At 46.7% G+C, this 17,408-nt stretch overlaps 1 protein-coding gene across 1 annotated transcript in view; it reads left to right on the forward strand.

Annotated features, from left to right (window-relative positions):
* NRK (Nik related kinase) overlaps window positions 1-17,408 on the forward strand; it is an 895,726-nt gene that overhangs the window by 453,215 nt on the left and 425,103 nt on the right. The window lies entirely within an intron of this gene.

Below are 17,408 nucleotides of genomic sequence, written 5' to 3' on the forward strand. Positions count from 1 at the left end.
TAACGTTTAAGGGCCAACGGCAAGGTCGTAACCGGTGTCAAGATCCCTAACCAGAAATACCCCCCCCCACTTGGGAGGGGCGACAGCACTGAGGCGTACCCCACGTGCAACTACCAATTTCCCTTTGACTTGTCGGGGGCCCCAATAAACTCGACGCCACTTAAAGGTCGTTCGAGGACTCGTGTGAGTATCTAGAAGGTAGCGTAGACCTCCCCCCAAACCCCACACAACTTACCACATCTGCCGTCGCAGACGTCACTGGCCCCGGGAAATTCCCCAGGAGGGGGCTGTAACCCCTCCTACACAGGAAGGGGCCTTGACCGCCTTTCCTTTCCTTCCGGCGGCCTCTCCTTAGACAGGACCGCCTCCCCGTTGAGGGGCCAATGGCCACCTCTCCCGAGCGCTCCCATCCGTGTTGGGTGACGCCCACTCATAGGGATCTTCCAATTACTGCTCACCGATCATGACCTTACCGCCTACCAAATAAATACGACAATGCTACCTAAACCAACAATCCATTGGCCACTATGACCTGAATAAGCATGCTTATAACGGACACAAAAACAGAATATCTTTAATCACAGAACATACATAAAATCGGCCAACTTTATTACACACTCAATATCAACATGATAATACCACAACCTGTAAACGAAAATTAGAATTATCGAACCATTTTAAAACAACTAGCTGTCCTCAGGGGCTGGTGGGTGGGTCAAAATTGGCTCTTCGTTCCGTCTCGAGCTCACGTGCAGCGAGGAGGTGCAGCTTCAGAGCACAGGAACAAGAGGATGTCTTCCGGTCTTGCGTCCCTTTTTATCCGTCTTCAGGGCGGGCGTAAACCCGCCCCTGCCTGCCCCGAGGGCGTGGCCCGCTGCGTCAGTGTCTAGGCCAGCCCACTCCAGGGCGGGAAAGAGCGCGCCCCGGCTACGCCGCTTCGGGCATACCAGCCGAGACGCGCCTCCCGCCCAAAATGGCTTCCCGGGGGGATCGAGGCACTCTGCCATAAGTTCGGGGGGACCGAGTGGTCGCCCCTTTCCATATGGCTGAGATACCCGCCACCCCCTCTCAACACAATCCCCAAAAGGAGGGAAACCGGAAACAGTTCTTGAAGTTTTTTGGAAGAGGGAGGGAGTGACCCTCCCCGGCCGTATTTATTAAAACAAAATTAAACGTTAAACAGTTCATATTAATGTACAATTTCATAACCACATTGCGATGTTTGGCTAACCTTAACAGATTCTCTAATACAGAGGTTCTCCTAGCCGAACTACCAACCTGCAAAACATTTTCTTGAAATAATGAAATTGTACATCCTAACGTTTAAGGGCCAACGGCAAGGTCGTAACCGGTGTCAAGATCCCTAACCAGAAATACCCCCCCCCACTTGGGAGGGGCGACAGCACTGAGGCGTACCCCACGTGCAACTACCAATTTCCCTTTGACTTGTCGGGGGCCCCAATAAACTCGACGCCACTTAAAGGTCGTTCGAGGACTCGTGTGAGTATCTAGAAGGTAGCGTAGACCTCCCCCCAAACCCCACACAACTTACCACATCTGCCGTCGCAGACGTCACTGGCCCCGGGAAATTCCCCAGGAGGGGGCTGTAACCCCTCCTACACAGGAAGGGGCCTTGACCGCCTTTCCTTTCCTTCCGGCGGCCTCTCCTTAGACAGGACCGCCTCCCCGTTGAGGGGCCAATGGCCACCTCTCCCGAGCGCTCCCATCCGTGTTGGGTGACGCCCACTCATAGGGATCTTCCAATTACTGCTCACCGATCATGACCTTACCGCCACAGGTCCGGATAGTTGACCGGCTATCCGGACCCCCCACAAAGCCCCTACCTAAAGGTCATGCTTCAACGTTTTTAACCCCGCTAAGAAGTCTCCTATGAGTAACTCATTCCCCACCCGAGACAAATGCACACCATCCCCCGAATACACACTGTCACCATTAATACATCCATGCGAAATAGAATGCAATGTCCCGGAACGGAACAACCTACTCACTTTGTTATTAAGCTTCCTAACAGAGTGATTCAAAGCAGGAATAGAAATAGCCCCCCGCCACACCTTTCGTGGGATCATATGGGACCACGCAATTGTGCACCCCGGAACTCTCCTCGCCAACCAACTTACAGTGGAAAGCATTGCCTCCAGGAGAAGTCGTCTACCGGTGGTGACCAAATCATTGCCCCCTAAATGCACTATGACTATAGACGGCGGTGACCTCGTCCGCCCTAACAAATCCTCAAAATATGCTTGAAACTGGTCAATACAGAGACCGCCTCTTCCGTAGAAGGACACCCTGTACCCGTATTCCCCAGCTACGTGAATCATGTCACCTGCTTTGAATACGTCCGCGGCACGCCTCACGTATGAGTGGCCCACGACCCACACCTCCTTTTTCACAGCCGGTGATGTCTGACCGCTGGCCCGGTGTTGGGTCGACTGCAAAGTCCGCCCGCCTCGTAGGCTTGCGCAACTGAAAACCAAACAAAAACAAGAGGCGTGAGTACATCATTACAGCTTTACAACATGTGTAACCGCACATACCTCTTATAACAATTGGAGGACCAACGCCCCACTCGTTTCACTTGTTCAACATTAAGACCCCTGGCTGTAGCTTCTGTAGCAGCCCCTATCCGAAAGGAATGGGTCCCAAACTCGCCCGGGTTCAAGCCCGCAGCGGCAATTGACATCGCAAGCACCCGCTGAAACTGAAACCTCGTCAGTGGGGTGGCGTCCGCGTGTCTCAACAAGGTCCCCCCCCATACTGCCACCCTTCGTGCTAGGTAATCTTCTAAACACTTTACCGGGCATATGGAGGACCCGGGAATCCTGCGTATGATTATGCAGTCACCCATCCCATCTTGATCGGTCTTGGACTTGACAAAGGAGACCGTCATTGCCTCCCCTCTGATCTGAACGTGTTCTTGGCACAAACCCCCCGCCACATCCTGTTTGTTCCTTGCCACCAGTTCGCTTACACGCATCGCCCCGTGAAATGCTAGCATAAAAACGGCTCGGAACAACACCGCCTCAAACGGCGATGAACATGTGGCAGGGAGTGTAGCCAACAACTGGGCCAACCTATCCAAACCTATCGGGCGCCTCTCATCTACTCTGCGACCCTCCAGGCGTTGCCACCCACGCAGCGCTCTCTGTACAACGAAAGACGCCGTTGGGTCCTGGATACTATGAGCCCTGGCAACAAAGGAAATAGCAGCACGATGCCTCTGAGCCGTAGCCACAGATTTCCCAGCCCTACGTAAGGACATCAGGAAATTCACTACCCATTCCTCGTGGCCCCAAAGTCTCTCTCTATCCGACCCCAAAAAGGCTAAATAGGACCTAAACGCCCCTTCGTATGCCTTCCTCGTCCGTGTTGCTAGACTCTCTCCCACGAGGTGACGAAGTTCGGGGCACCGAGAGACCAGAGAGCCTCGGGGAAGGGTGCCGGCCCTGGGTCCGCTGAGGGAAGGAAGCCCGAGAAAGCCTGCATATGAAAACGAGACAGTGCATCAGCCGCCTGATTCTGTACCCCTGGGACATGTTTTGCTCTGAACAGCACATTCAGTTGCATACACAACAAAACAATCTCTTTGAGCAGTCTTAAAATCAGTTTACATCGTGCTGCCTGACTATTGATGCACTCGACCACAGTCATATTGTCGGACCAAAATATCACAGAGTGATCCTTGAACCCTTCTGGCCAGGTTCTCAAGGCCACCAAAATGGGAAAAAGTTCCAAGAAAGCAATATTACTTGTCAGACCATTGTCGTGCCACCATGTCGGCCACCTTTGTGCCGACCATTTTGTGCCGAAGATGGCACCAAAACCTATGCTACCTGCAGAATCTGTCCATAGCCCCAGCTCTTCAGAGGATACAGCTGGTTTGTTCCATATGACTCGACCATTAAAGTCCGCCAGAAATGCTAACCAAATACGCACGTCCTGGCGGACCTCAGCCGATAGTCTCGTGCGGTGATGGCCCTCCTTCATGCCGACCATAGCTTGGGCAATTGAACGAGAAAAGGGGCGGGCCATCGGTATAACTCTAAGGGCAAAATTCAACTGTCCCACCAACTGCTGTAATTGATGCAGCGTAACTTTAGAACCATTTAGACACTCTTGCAGAGTTGCCCTGAACTTTAACACTTTGTCAGCTGGCAAACGAAAACAACCTTCTCTGGAGTCTAACTCGATCCCCAGAAACTCGAGGCAAGTCGCAGGACCGACTGTCTTACCTGGTGCCAACGGCACACCAAACTGTTCCATTAATACACAAAATTCGGCCAAGGCCCGGCCACATTCAAGATCCCCGGCTGCCCCAAGGAACAGAAAATCATCAAGGTAATGCATTACATGTTGGAAACCCGTCTTCTTTGTGAAGACCCATTGCAGAAAACTACTGAATTTCTCGAAATAGGCACAAGATATAGAGCACCCCATCGGCATACACTTATCCATGTAATAACAACCCTGAAAATTAAATCCTAGGAGATGCTGATCGTCCGGGTGTACCGGGAGCAACCGGAACGCTGACTCGATATCTGACTTCGCCATCAGCGCCCCGGGCCCCAGGCGATTCAAAATGGCTACGGCCTCATCGAAGGATGCGTACCGCACCGAACACAATTCTGGGTCTATTGCATCGTTTACAGAAAGACCACGTGGAGCTGACAAATTATGAATCAATCGAAACTCACCCGGGTCCTTCTTGGGGACCACCCCTAAAGGAGAACAAACCAAATTCTGTACCGGAGGTGCAGTAAACGGGCCGGCGACACGACCTCGGATGACCTCTTTCCGGATCTTATCCTGCACTACAGTCGTATGCTGCAGGACGGAAAGTTGATTTTTGCATATCCCGACACCCTGAAAGTCCCCCACCGGAATGCGGAAACCATATGAAAAACCGTTTCGCAGCAATCCAGCAGAAGTACGATCTGGGTATTCACTGAGCCAGGGAATCATTGCCAAGGTATCAATCGGGGTTGGTAAAGGCGCCCCTCGGACTATATTAGACCTGTTTGGCGCCTCCCCTACCCCCATTCTCACCCGTTCTGGCTCTGCACGAGGACTCAGGATGGGACGAACCGCAACCACTACATTCGTGCTTGAATTTACACGATCCCTGTGGCCTAGTACATTTACCTTTGTTGAAATTGAAGCAGAAACCCCTTTTCCCTGTATTACTGGCAGATCTCGAGTAATCGTCGGTACTCGTACCTGACCGAAAGGGCGTCCCCGCATATTGGCGGGAGGACTCGCCAACGTTGCTCCCCACCAACGGCATTTTCAACATTCCTGACTCTTTCATTTTATCCCATGTCAAAGAATCATAACAGTCCCAGGTTAAACTTTTGTTATGCTCCTTCGCCTTCCTAAAGAGATTATCATAACAGAACCAATGGTTACCCTGGTGAGACGTCGAGTACCCCATAATTCGTGACTGATAGATCGGCAACTCAGAAAGCAATTCGGGCCTACGTTCCCCTAAGATCGACGTAAAAATTCCCCATGCATTGCCCCAATTGCCAATATTCTCATTCACTTTAAAGGCGGCCATTTTTGCGCGCCAAACACTCGGATGCATCAGATCCTTCTGACCTTTAACATGCTCCACCTCATAATGATCGACAAGCAAGGAGAAAATGTTCACATATTCCCCCGCCCAAATCTTTTCCTTTATTGCCAAAGGAACATGTTGCCCCAACTTTTCTCTACGAGAGGGTGTTGACTCATCCCTCGCGATCGGCAATGGCCGCTTACCTGCACCGGACGCTGCTTCTGTGGTCGCAACCGGGGCCTGCGGCTTGTCTATCACTGCAGCCAGCGCGGGCACCTTGGCTGCATCTCGCTTCTCGCGCAACTGTTTCATCAGTACTTGTGCCTCGGCAGCCGTGGCGCCCTCGCTACTGTCGCCCAACCACGCTGCTAGCTGTGCCGCCAACTCGGGAGGCATATCCTCAGTGGATGTCGGGGTGACCACGACGGGAATCGGATTCCCCTCCACCGGTACCGGGGTTGGCGCCTCGAGCGGGGTACAGGGAACCGGGACGTCTCCCCCGGCTGGTCCCCTTCTAGGCCTCTTGGCTCTCCCTCCAGGGGCTGCTCCAGCCGATGGACGCCCCGATCCCCCCTCCCCATCTCGCTCCGCCACCTGCTTTCTCACTTCGGACATCTCTTTCATGAGGACCCGCACCATCTGATCCGTCGTCATTCTCTTCGCGCCTTTTCTGGGCATCTTTCCGAGCAAGTATCTAGAAGACAAAAAGAAAGATCAAAACGCTCAAAATTGGCTCTTCGTTCCGTCTCGAGCTCACGTGCAGCGAGGAGGTGCAGCTTCAGAGCACAGGAACAAGAGGATGTCTTCCGGTCTTGCGTCCCTTTTTATCCATCTTCAGGGCGGGCGTAAACCCGCCCCTGCCTGCCCCGAGGGCGTGGCCCGCTGCGTCAGTGTCTAGGCCAGCCCACTCCAGGGCGGGAAAGAGCGCGCCCCGGCTACGCCGCTTCGGGCATACCAGCCGAGACGCGCCTCCCGCCCAAAATGGCTTCCCGGGGGGATCGAGGCACTCTGCCATAAGTTCGGGGGGACCGAGTGGTCGCCCCTTTCCAAATTCACGGGTGCTACTCAGTTCATTCATCACTAACTAGTACATTTAGGAGAGAGCCACTTGCTGTCCAATCCCCGGCAAAGCATTCTGGGAAAAACAAAGACTGCAGCATGAAGGGAAATTTCAAAATACATCTCCTCTGAACAAGCTCCCCCTACTCAGGTCTGGGTTCTTCCCACAAAGACTTCAGAGAATGCCTCCCCCCAGTGGTGACTGGAACCAGATGTCCATGCGCCCTCCCTTTGTCTGATGTATGCCATCCTGTCAGTACTTGTCAGGGAGCTGCAACTAATTCACTTATGCAGATTTCCCCCCTGACTCCTTCCTCTGCCAACAGAATGAGGGGCCTGTTATTCCAGAGGAAGATTGGAACTGCCACTTGGACAGCAGAGCAATGAAATGGCTGAGCGGGGTAGCTCAGAGCTTGGATTCCATCAAGTCTGGCTCATGACACTATCTTCAGCTTTAAAAATTCATAAACAAATGCATATACAGTAAAAACGGATCCTGAATACATTCCGGTGTCAGAAATTGATTCAGAAAGGCATGTTAATTACTTTATTACCTTGTGCCAATCAAAAATTATATTTTCAGCACACTTTAGCCAAAGTGTAAAAGCAAACCAATTGAAATTAAAGGCCTTAGGAAGCCATAAACAATTCGATATGGATCTCATCTGCATCATTGGTATGTTTTTGTAGATGCCAGGCTGACTCAGACCCTGTTTTAAAAGGCAGGCACTGACAGTTGAAATTGCCGCTGAAAACCATTTGTTAAGTGATGCACGAAAGGTCAATGCACTAAATATGATGTATCCCAGATTATATTAGGATAAAGATAAGAAAATAAATTAAGCATACTACAGCAATGCAGTTTTGTAATAATAAAAGTCAAAGTCACTCCTTTATTTTCTTATCTTTATTTTTCTTTTTCTCATTTTGATGGACGATATGTGCAATGTTCGCCCTCTAATCGTGTGCAGGCCAGAGACTGTTTCAAGGATGCCAAGTAATACTGTTGTATAATAAAGAAAGAAAAGAGAAATATACATATAAATGTGAGGCATAAATTCCAAATATTTTACACTAGGTTTCACTAGTAACCAGATTTCATGAGGGTACAGCACATTGGTGCTGGTCATGTGAGAACACTCAGAGCAACACTGCAAATGTGCTAGTGCTAGTACATGTGTGAATATCCAGCAAACACCAAAAATGGATGTTGGAAAGACAGGATATTAGATAGTTTTGACAGCATGCCATTGGTAGAGTGCATGATTTGTTATATTATTAGAAAAAGGTAAATGGCAAGAGGTGGGGAATAGGGCAACATGTTTACGATTGATGTGTTAACCCCTTCCATGCTGATGACGGAATCGCTCCGTCATCAGCTACAGTTGAGCTGTGCTGATGACGGAGCGGTTCCGTCATGGCCCGGCCGCCGCGCCAGCGCAGCGCTGATTTCGCGCCTGCGCAGGCGTTCTAAAGAGCGGGGCGGGTCATGACGGAACCGCTCCGTCACCAGCACAGCTCAACTGTAGCTGGTGACGGAGCGGTTCTGTCACCAGCATGCGGCGGCCGCGCGGCCGCCCCGCCCCTTTAGCGCTGCGGCGGAATAGCCGCCGCAGCGAAGGGGTTAAAGGTTGAACATCTTGAAAATAAAATTAAAGAGAAGGAAAAAGGCTTTTGCAGTCAAAAGAGTCATCGCAGTTAAAATTGCTTAATATGTTTAGACGATAACCTATTAAGGTTTATATAGTATTATATGGAAGTCTATCATAGTTCATAAACTGTGTCTAGGGAGTCAGGGATGCAAGCGATGGGCCTGTTACAACATAACAGCAAAAAGGAACTTTCTTTGGATTGGAACAAACGACAATACACTCAAGAGTGGGTAACAGAGAACTACAAATAAAATGACGAGAAAGCGATGCACTAGCACCTGGTCAAGTTATGGCCACTCTTTTATCTTTGCCTCACATTAATATGTATATTTCCCTCTTATTTCTTTATTATACAACTTTATAACTTTGGAGGCTTGAAAAAGCCCCAGGTCTGTGTGCCATTGGGGGCAAAACACGTGTTGGTTACTCATTGCATATAATGCTCATTGAAATGAGAAAAAGAAAGACAAGAAAATAGAGGAGCAAATTTTACTTCAAAAAATATTACAACATTGTACTAAGGTGCATATGCTTATATTTTTTCTTATCTTTATCTTGATATAATCCGAGATAAAACATTTTCACTGTACTGACATTTCCTGCATTAGTTAACAGATGATTATAATCCTTGAAGGTTGGAACTGCCCACGTAGAGGAAATGTAAGCACACAGCCACTTCATATAAGGATTGTTTAGGAGGTGTTGGCTCCCATGAATCATCTCTGTCTCTAGTAAAAACTTGCAGATCAAAAGTATTTTAGCAACACTTATAGTGTGTGAGACTCCATTAGGTAGACACGGACAGCAGAAGTCTAAAAATAAAAAGGTGGGCTTTTTACTGCCTAGAATCTGCTTCCCTACACATACATTTGCAAAAGGTTTCAAGAAGTGGCCATCATTCCCATACACACAGTGCCATAGGCCTTTGGGATGCTAGCAAAATCAAGGGAAGACATTATATTTATTTACTTAAGAAACTGGACTTGGTGCTATATATAGGTTTTGTTCTGCTTACACTATATCCTGGAAATAGTGGGCTTCCCCTTGTCATATACATATTTTTATATCACTCTTTTTTTGTTTTATGTTCACAATAAATTAAAATAATAGGATATTTACATATGTCACTGTTTCATCTTCATGTAGACAATAACATCTACTTTTATTTCATTAAAATGAGCTAATTTACTAATGCATTGGTAGAAACTTAAGGTGGATGTCTCCTGCCTACATGCTGTGCTTTTACTCATTTAAGTTCCTGCACATAATACAAAATCTCCACCACCGGCCTACACCATGAGTAAAATCCCCTTATGTCTCACTACCTTAAACCACAAATATGCCACCACTTGCGATGAGAGTTTTTATAAAACTTTAACTTACAATATTATTATTAGAGTTTACAATACGTCCCCTTCTTACCACGCCCATGTGGTTCTTCATGATTGTATTGACAATAATAGGACGTTGACCTGTAGTTACAATGCTTACACCTGAAAAATGGAATATGGTCATTTAAAATATGGGAGAGCATGTATGCAATATGGGATAAAATGTAGGTACCCTGTTGAATCTAAGACAACATTAAAATATTTGTGTTAACTTGAAAAAACATAAATAGCTATGGTTTACGGCATTGTGAAAAAAAATTATTTCATCAATCCCTAAATCAGGTTTTTAAATTTTAGATATCTCATCTTGTGCATACTAAATGAAATACAGAGAGAGGTCAGAGGGACAAAGGACAGGGAGGGGAGCCCTCCTCATGTAGGTCCGGTAACCAGGAGACTATACAGCTACCAAGGGGTCGATTCCGATTCGGGAAAAAAAGCGTCTGTCCGATTCGTATCCGTAGCCCTCTCCGTACGAATCGTACATGTCCGTCCGAATAGCGTAGTATGATCCGTAGCTCGTCAATCCGTCCGAATCGTCGCGAACCGTCCGAATTGCAAGGGTGAAACCGTATGACAAGGACCCTTCACAGTGAACCGTACAATTCGTAAACATGATGTACGACCCGACGAGTACGATCCGGACTGGGGTATGTGGACGCGATTCGTACGGTCCACATCAGGTAAGGCGGTTCGTACGGAAAAGCACATAATCACATACACACCGTACAGTCCGTACACCCCATGATCGCGGGGTACGGTGCGTACCCCTGTGATCATGGGGTACGGACCGTACGGTTGCGATCGCAGGGTGTACGCACCGTACACCCAGCGAACATGGGGTACGGTGCGTACACCCAATGATCGCAGGGGTACGGTGCGTACACCCCATGATCGCAGGGTACAGCGCATACCCCTGCGATCATCGGGTGTACGCACCATACCCGGGGGGTGGCGTTCCGTACCTGTTTTGGGGCAAACTCTGCTGTTTTTACGGCTGTTTTCAGCTCCCATAGAAAAAGGGTCGTACGGTGCACACCCGACACGAATCGTACTTGCTGTGTCGGAAAACCAGCCACGAACCGTACAGATGTCACGTACAGCGGGTTCCGAGGGAGATCCGTACGGGGATTTGATTCGTATGGTCTCTGTATGATTTGTACGGAGTCCAGCTCCTGGTACGAATCGTACTTCGTCGTACGTACGGGGGACGTTGCAGGGTACCATTCGTATGGGAAAAACGCTCCAAATGGCTATTCGGAGCGGTTTTTCCAAAATCGGAATCGACCCCCAAGTGTTGCCTGGAGTAAAGGTTTGTCAGCTCTTTTTGGAAGTGTAAGAGGGATGGTCTGTGTGGATAGAAATTCACATAGTGCAGAACAGGCGAAGTCAATACAATACAAAAACAATATGTGTACTTACTAAAAATGACATTTTGCACTCATGATCTTGCGAATTCAACTAATATTTACACTGACGAATAGGTGCAAAAAGACATTTTCAATGACCCATCAATACGATAACAATATTTGCACTAAATGAAAGTAATAATTTGCACTTGTAGGTCAATGCAAATGCCAGTCACAAATGAAACATGTCTCATTCAGTGGTACACTGCATGACATTTGATCCCTAGTTATAGAAAGTGGTTCCAAATTATTATTCAAATAAAAGTGGAATTTCTCATAACCTTTTCTTCTCCATATGGTTTTACATTTACCTTGAGGTATGTCAGATATTTTGTTTCTCATATAAATAGATGGGAAACTGTATTACCAACGAGGTGTTAACCATGCGTGCCAGTTCAACACAAGCGTTACTATGTTTGCCTTTACCATGCATATGCTTATACCACATATATTCCTTTACAACGATTTCTGTTGTAAATGTATGTAAAGGCATATGTGTGGTAAAGGCAGTCAGCGGCTTAGCACTGGAGCGAGTGGGCAGGGGGTGGGAGATGATGGAGACTTCCTGTGGATGACAAATGAAGGAACAGTGGCTTGGGGTCGGGATTTAGGGCTTACGGCGGGGGCCAGGGTATTTTACAGGGCTGGGGACCTAGATTTAGGGCTCAGGGTGAGTGGTCGGGACCGTTTTTAGAGCTGGGGTAGTTTTTAGGACTAGGGGCCGGGTTTTAGGACTCAGGATGGGGGAGGTCGGGGCATTTTTTAGGACTGAGGCCAGTTTTAGGGCAGGGGGCTGGGGTGTTTTTAGGGCTGGGGTAGGGGTCGTTTTTAGGACTGGGGGCCGGGTTTTAGGACTCAGGATGGGGGAGGTCGGGGCATTTTTTAGGACTGAGGCCAGTTTTAGGGCAGGGTGCTGGGGTGTTTTTAGGTCTGGGGTAGGGGTAGTTTTTAGGGCTGGGACCGTGTTTTACGGCTCAGAATGGGGGGATTTAAGGTAGTTTTTAGGACTTAGGCCGGTTTAGGGCAGGGTGCTGGGGAGTTTTTAGGGATGGTTTGGGGGAGTTTTTAGGCCTGGGGTCGAGTGTACTAATCATGCCTTTACATAGAAATTCGTTTTAAAGGTAGAGGCGTGCGTGGTTAGGGAATGCATGGTAAAGACACAGTCGCAGTTATGACCGTGTTGCTAAGGCATGCAAAGTAATCACATGCTTTATTCGGACATACAACCTAAACTGACAAATCTGGCTCCGAACTGCATTCATTATTTTGCATTCATGCCAGCTTTTCACCTTTTGTAGCTCAGGAGAAGTTGTTTTCCAATGACTTTACAAATAAACCCCAAGTGACATATAAAGAAATGCCTTCCTGAAGCCCGTTACAACTCGAAATGGTAATTTGTGCAATGAAAGGACTGGGAATAGAAGCAAAGGGAATGACAAATTAAAGGGTTCGACGTGTCTAACTTGAGAAGACGTTAATTATAATAATTACAAATAATCAGCAAGGTTATTTTGGAAAAAAAGTCATATTTATATTCATAGTGTCCCTGAAAGATACGCGTTCATTGAAATTACCATGCATTGAATTCTCTGGCATGTTGACTGCGATGTTTTTATCCTGGGGAAGATGCATTCACATCACTGTAAAGAAAAGGCATCTGACAATCTAAAAACAAACATTGAAAGCAAATTGCAAAATGTGAGGTTTTCTGTCGAAGTACTAAGCACGTAAAAATTTAAGTAATGTGGTTGTCTAAAAACAAATGCTTCCCAATAAATTGCCTTTCACCAAGATTTAAAGTCTTTCGTCCTCCTCTGACATAGACACAGACACACGAAAACGCACACACACACTAGACGCACTCACTTTTTCAAGGTTTATAGACTTGGCTCAGAACAATGTTGTTTTAGAGAGAATCACAGTTGTTTTCAGGTTTATAGTACATACATATCTAAAAGGATTATAGGCAAAAATAAATAGTGTTCTATAAATTATCCCCTAATATGGGAAGAGCTATGGTCCATCGTCTGTGTCCTATTCCTTATTTTATCTGTACATATGAGACAGGTACAAACAAGCAATGGCAAAGACACTAGCTTTGCCTACGTTATACACAGAAGTGCTTCAATGGTTGGTGAGTTGTAGGTGCAGTTGTATGGATACGTGGATGAATGAATGAGTGCAAAGATGGATGAATGAATATGCTACTACATAGATAATTACTTTCTTCTGCACACAAATCATTACATTGATTACCGCCCAGAGACCATTTTTATTCCTCTTTTTCTCACCAGACATATATTTATCCAGTTTCCTTTCTACCCCATCAAATTGCTTTCCCCACTTACCATTTCCTCTTCTTATCCCCCTGCCAACAATCTTTACAGCACTCATCAACATGGACAGATTAGCCTCTGTTGCAACAGTCCTTACCCATGTCTTGAATTTCGTGATGCCCACTCTCCATTAGCATTTATTTTGCATCCTCATTCCCAATATCCACACGCCACGAGAATACACATGACCATGATACCCTTCCTATGGCAGTGCTGTTATCTGAAGGAGGGGAGTTACCCCCAAACTGTGTGCTTCAACCACCACATAATAAAGAAGTAAAACTATTGTGCACATTGTAATTTCAGACTGTGAGCCATTGCACATGAAAAGTTGTGCCATGTAACAACACATCTTTTTGAGGTTTGCAATCATCTTTGTTGATTACCTTTATTGGAGAGCACCATTCCTCTTTCTAGTCCTGTGTTCTAAAGCCTGCACGCACTGCTCATGTCAATGTTAGCACAGTATCTCAAGAGGATTCATGTCTGAACATTTTCCAAACTATTCAAGTCTTTAAGAGTGCACAGTTTAACCTGATGGTACAAACATCCTTATGATTTTGTGAGCTGGGATGCATGATGCACCCCGAAATGTATGTTTTTAAATACAGCATGTTACCACATTGTTGCCATTTTGTAGATCTGTGAATTAAAAACCAGCCGAGATACACCAACCCGAGAAGATGCATGAACTGAATCGACCTTGTCAGAATTCAGACTTATGATTGGATTGCCATAGAACATGTTAGCCACACCTCCTTAACTCGCCATTTTAGTAGTCAATCAATCAGGCAGTTTTTGTGCAGTGCTGCTAATCACTCGTGAGGGTATCCAGGTGCTAGATGCTAGGTTGCTGGGCTCAGTCGAAAAGCCAAACAGAACTTAGAAAATCTGCCTACCTCCCTTTGCCTCAGAACCCAAGAGCACCATCTGTGACATCTCTCAAGGTTCATTCTTCAGCCCCACCCTCATCAACACCTACATGACACCTCTAGCCGAAATTGTCAGAACCCACAATCTCGACATAATATCCTACACCGACAACAGCCAATTCATCCTTTCACTCTTAGCAGACCTCGCCACCATGACAATTAATTTCTAGATCTACATGTACAATGACCCCAACTGGATGAAGACCAACTGTCTGACGCTCAACAGTCTGACGCTCAACAGTTTCAAGACCAAAGTGCGGATCTTTGGCAGCAACTCCTCCCCTAGGAATGGCACCTTGTGGCCCGTCAAACTCGGATCCACTCACACATCAACAGACCACACCCGCTACCTCAGCATTCTCCTGGACAGCGAGCTCACCATGAAATCACAGATCAACGCAGCCTCCTCTGCCTGCCTGGTTTGTTTCTTTTTTCTTTACACACAACAAAGAGAGAGTGGCCGATGATGAGAAGTGGTAAACTGGCAATTGCCTGCCAGGAACCTCCTCGGGTGCTGCTACCGTGAGGAACTCTCTCTGTGTTCACTTTATTTTGTAAGAGTGAGACTAGACTGAGTTTTACATCTTTTTAAAAGAAAAAATGCACCATGACCCATGAGACTAGTGTTAAATAAACACATCTAGGGGATTTAGAAAAATTTGTTATCAAATTCCAACATTGGTTTCCTTAACATAGGTGTTAGTTGGGTTAGGCCTTTCTTGTTGATACTTGGTTGAGTGGGGGACGTCCTTACCCAATTTCCCCCCAGTGCTTCTATAGATTGATTGACCAGCTGGGTAAGGCCAAGGTTGCCTGAGCATTCTAGGAGGTCATCTAGGTGGAAGTTGAGGTTTCCGAGGAAGATGTAGTGCTTGGTCTCAATGGCTAGTGGGTCAATGAAGTCGGTAACAATGTCGCAGAAGCTGGTGCGTGGTCCTGGGTGTTTGTAGGTGAGGGTGACTCTGATGGTTGTTCTGTTGTTGGTGTGAAGTTGGAAGCTGAGGTGATCCATGATCAGTGTGTTGTTATCTTCGGTGGTGGTGCAGCAGGTTGTTTCTTTGTGGTTGATGGTGATGCTGCTGTGTTTGTTGGTGCGGTCCTGGTGTATCATCTTAGTCGTAGGGTTTTGCGGTGATGATTTTGTAGGTGGAGGAGAGGTTAAGCCAGGTATCTGTGGTGAGGATCAATGAGTGAACAAGGGTGATTATGGTATTTCAGACATCAGTGGCATGTTTGTGGAGAGTTTGGGCATTCAGCAGGAGGCACTGGAGATATTTCAGGGTGGTAGAGGTCAGCGAAGTGGGACTGGTGTGGGTTTCCATGAAGGTGGCAGGTCATGAATTGCAGGTGAAGGGACAGCAGCAGCAGGCGAACAGTCCTACTGTTGCTTGAGGAGTTGTGATACATATTTCATTGTTGTGGTTTCTAGGGTTCAGGTCTCAAAGTCATGATGCGTAGTATCTGTAGATGGCCGGACTGCCAGTGTTCCTAGCGTTGGGCGCGATCCAAGCACGGACATGTACAGATGGGCTTGCCTTTAGTGCAGTGACCTCCTTTAAGTATGACCTGGGAGGGAGGCAGGGAGTTGGGTGGTGAAAAATGGGTGGCGAGGCGGGCCAGTTTGCAGTACAGCAGGCAGGAAACAGCACAGAGTAAAAATTAAACAAAATTAATAGGTAATTAAACAAAAGTAAAAATGGATCACAATAAGAATTAAACAAACATAAAAAGAAACTCAGGCAATCAACCACGACGAGCTAAAATAATACATAAATAACTAAACAGGAACAGGGGGCTACTATAGTAAGGCAGCAGCATACCAATCAAGCAGATTCACTGCATAAAGCGGTGGGCGGGAAGAGAGTGAGGTGAGCGCACACGCTGCACACAGCGTAATCCCAGGGCAGAGACAGACCTGTTGATTGGAAGCATGGGGAGCCTGCACAGGACCTGAGTCTGAAAGCTCTTGCCAGTTCGGAAATATTTCAGAGGATATGGACTCTCTCCAGCTTTTTATAAAAACTGGTCTCTTTTTAACATTGCTCTTATAGCTTACCTAGCCAGCCATGTTCTATATGTCCAATGTCTTCAGCTCCCTAAATGTTGGAAGCAGCATACCATCTACTTGATTTCAGGTGCCCTGTTAAAATATGTCTCAGAAACCAGCCAAATACCTTTTCCTGATCCAATATTTGTTTAGTGCAGTGGGGAATAAAAGGAGAAATGATAGATGAAACTTTTAAAGTGCCCAGGTAGGTAGGTAAGACAGCAAGTTTACTTAGACAATGGTCCATAAAACATTCTAAAACACAATTGACAATTAAAATCAGATTAAACACCCCATCCTAATTATCCTACACACCCTACCCACTACAGTTCTTCATTAAAACTCTGTTTACCAGACCGTAAAAATCGAGCAATTCCAACAGCCACATCTAAATGACGCATTTCTGTTAACAGCTCCAAAGCTTTCCGCCTATGGAGAACATCATGTTTAAAAAAACAGTGGTCTTAAAAATGTAATTAGATTTGGAAGATAAAAAAACACGGTCCATTAATATACGCAGTATAAGTCATTTAACTTTCAGAGGGCAGCGGCCGAGATGACTATTATCCTGGATCCTAGGCAGGATAAATACATTGGTTGGCATCCCACACTAGTCCCCAGTATTTCATTTTGCAAGCCTGGGTCTGGTGTCTGTGATAAATAAGGAAAAACAGTGTCCTGGCCCAGAGTGGGGATTGAGAAGCTGATGGATGGTTTCTTACTCAGATAAGATATATCATTCAATTCAGATTCAATTCAGATACCAAGGCGACAGATTCAACATATGCTTGTCTGGGAAGGGGGACCAAGATGTAATTGTACCACTGTTTGTATAAAGGTTCCTAAGAGTAATTATTCAATTTTGTATAACCTTCGCCCACATTATTTCACTACATTGAATCTCTTCCCAGAACAATCTGGAGTCTTCAGTCACCTCACCATTCTCCAGGAATTAATTAAAATATCTTAGGGCCCGAATAAAGTGCCCAGTTTTCCCATTCCTGTAC

Source organism: Lissotriton vulgaris, chromosome 4_1 (assembly GCF_964263255.1).
Source record: "Lissotriton vulgaris chromosome 4_1, aLisVul1.2, whole genome shotgun sequence".
Classification (NCBI taxonomy): domain Eukaryota; kingdom Metazoa; phylum Chordata; class Amphibia; order Caudata; family Salamandridae; genus Lissotriton; species Lissotriton vulgaris.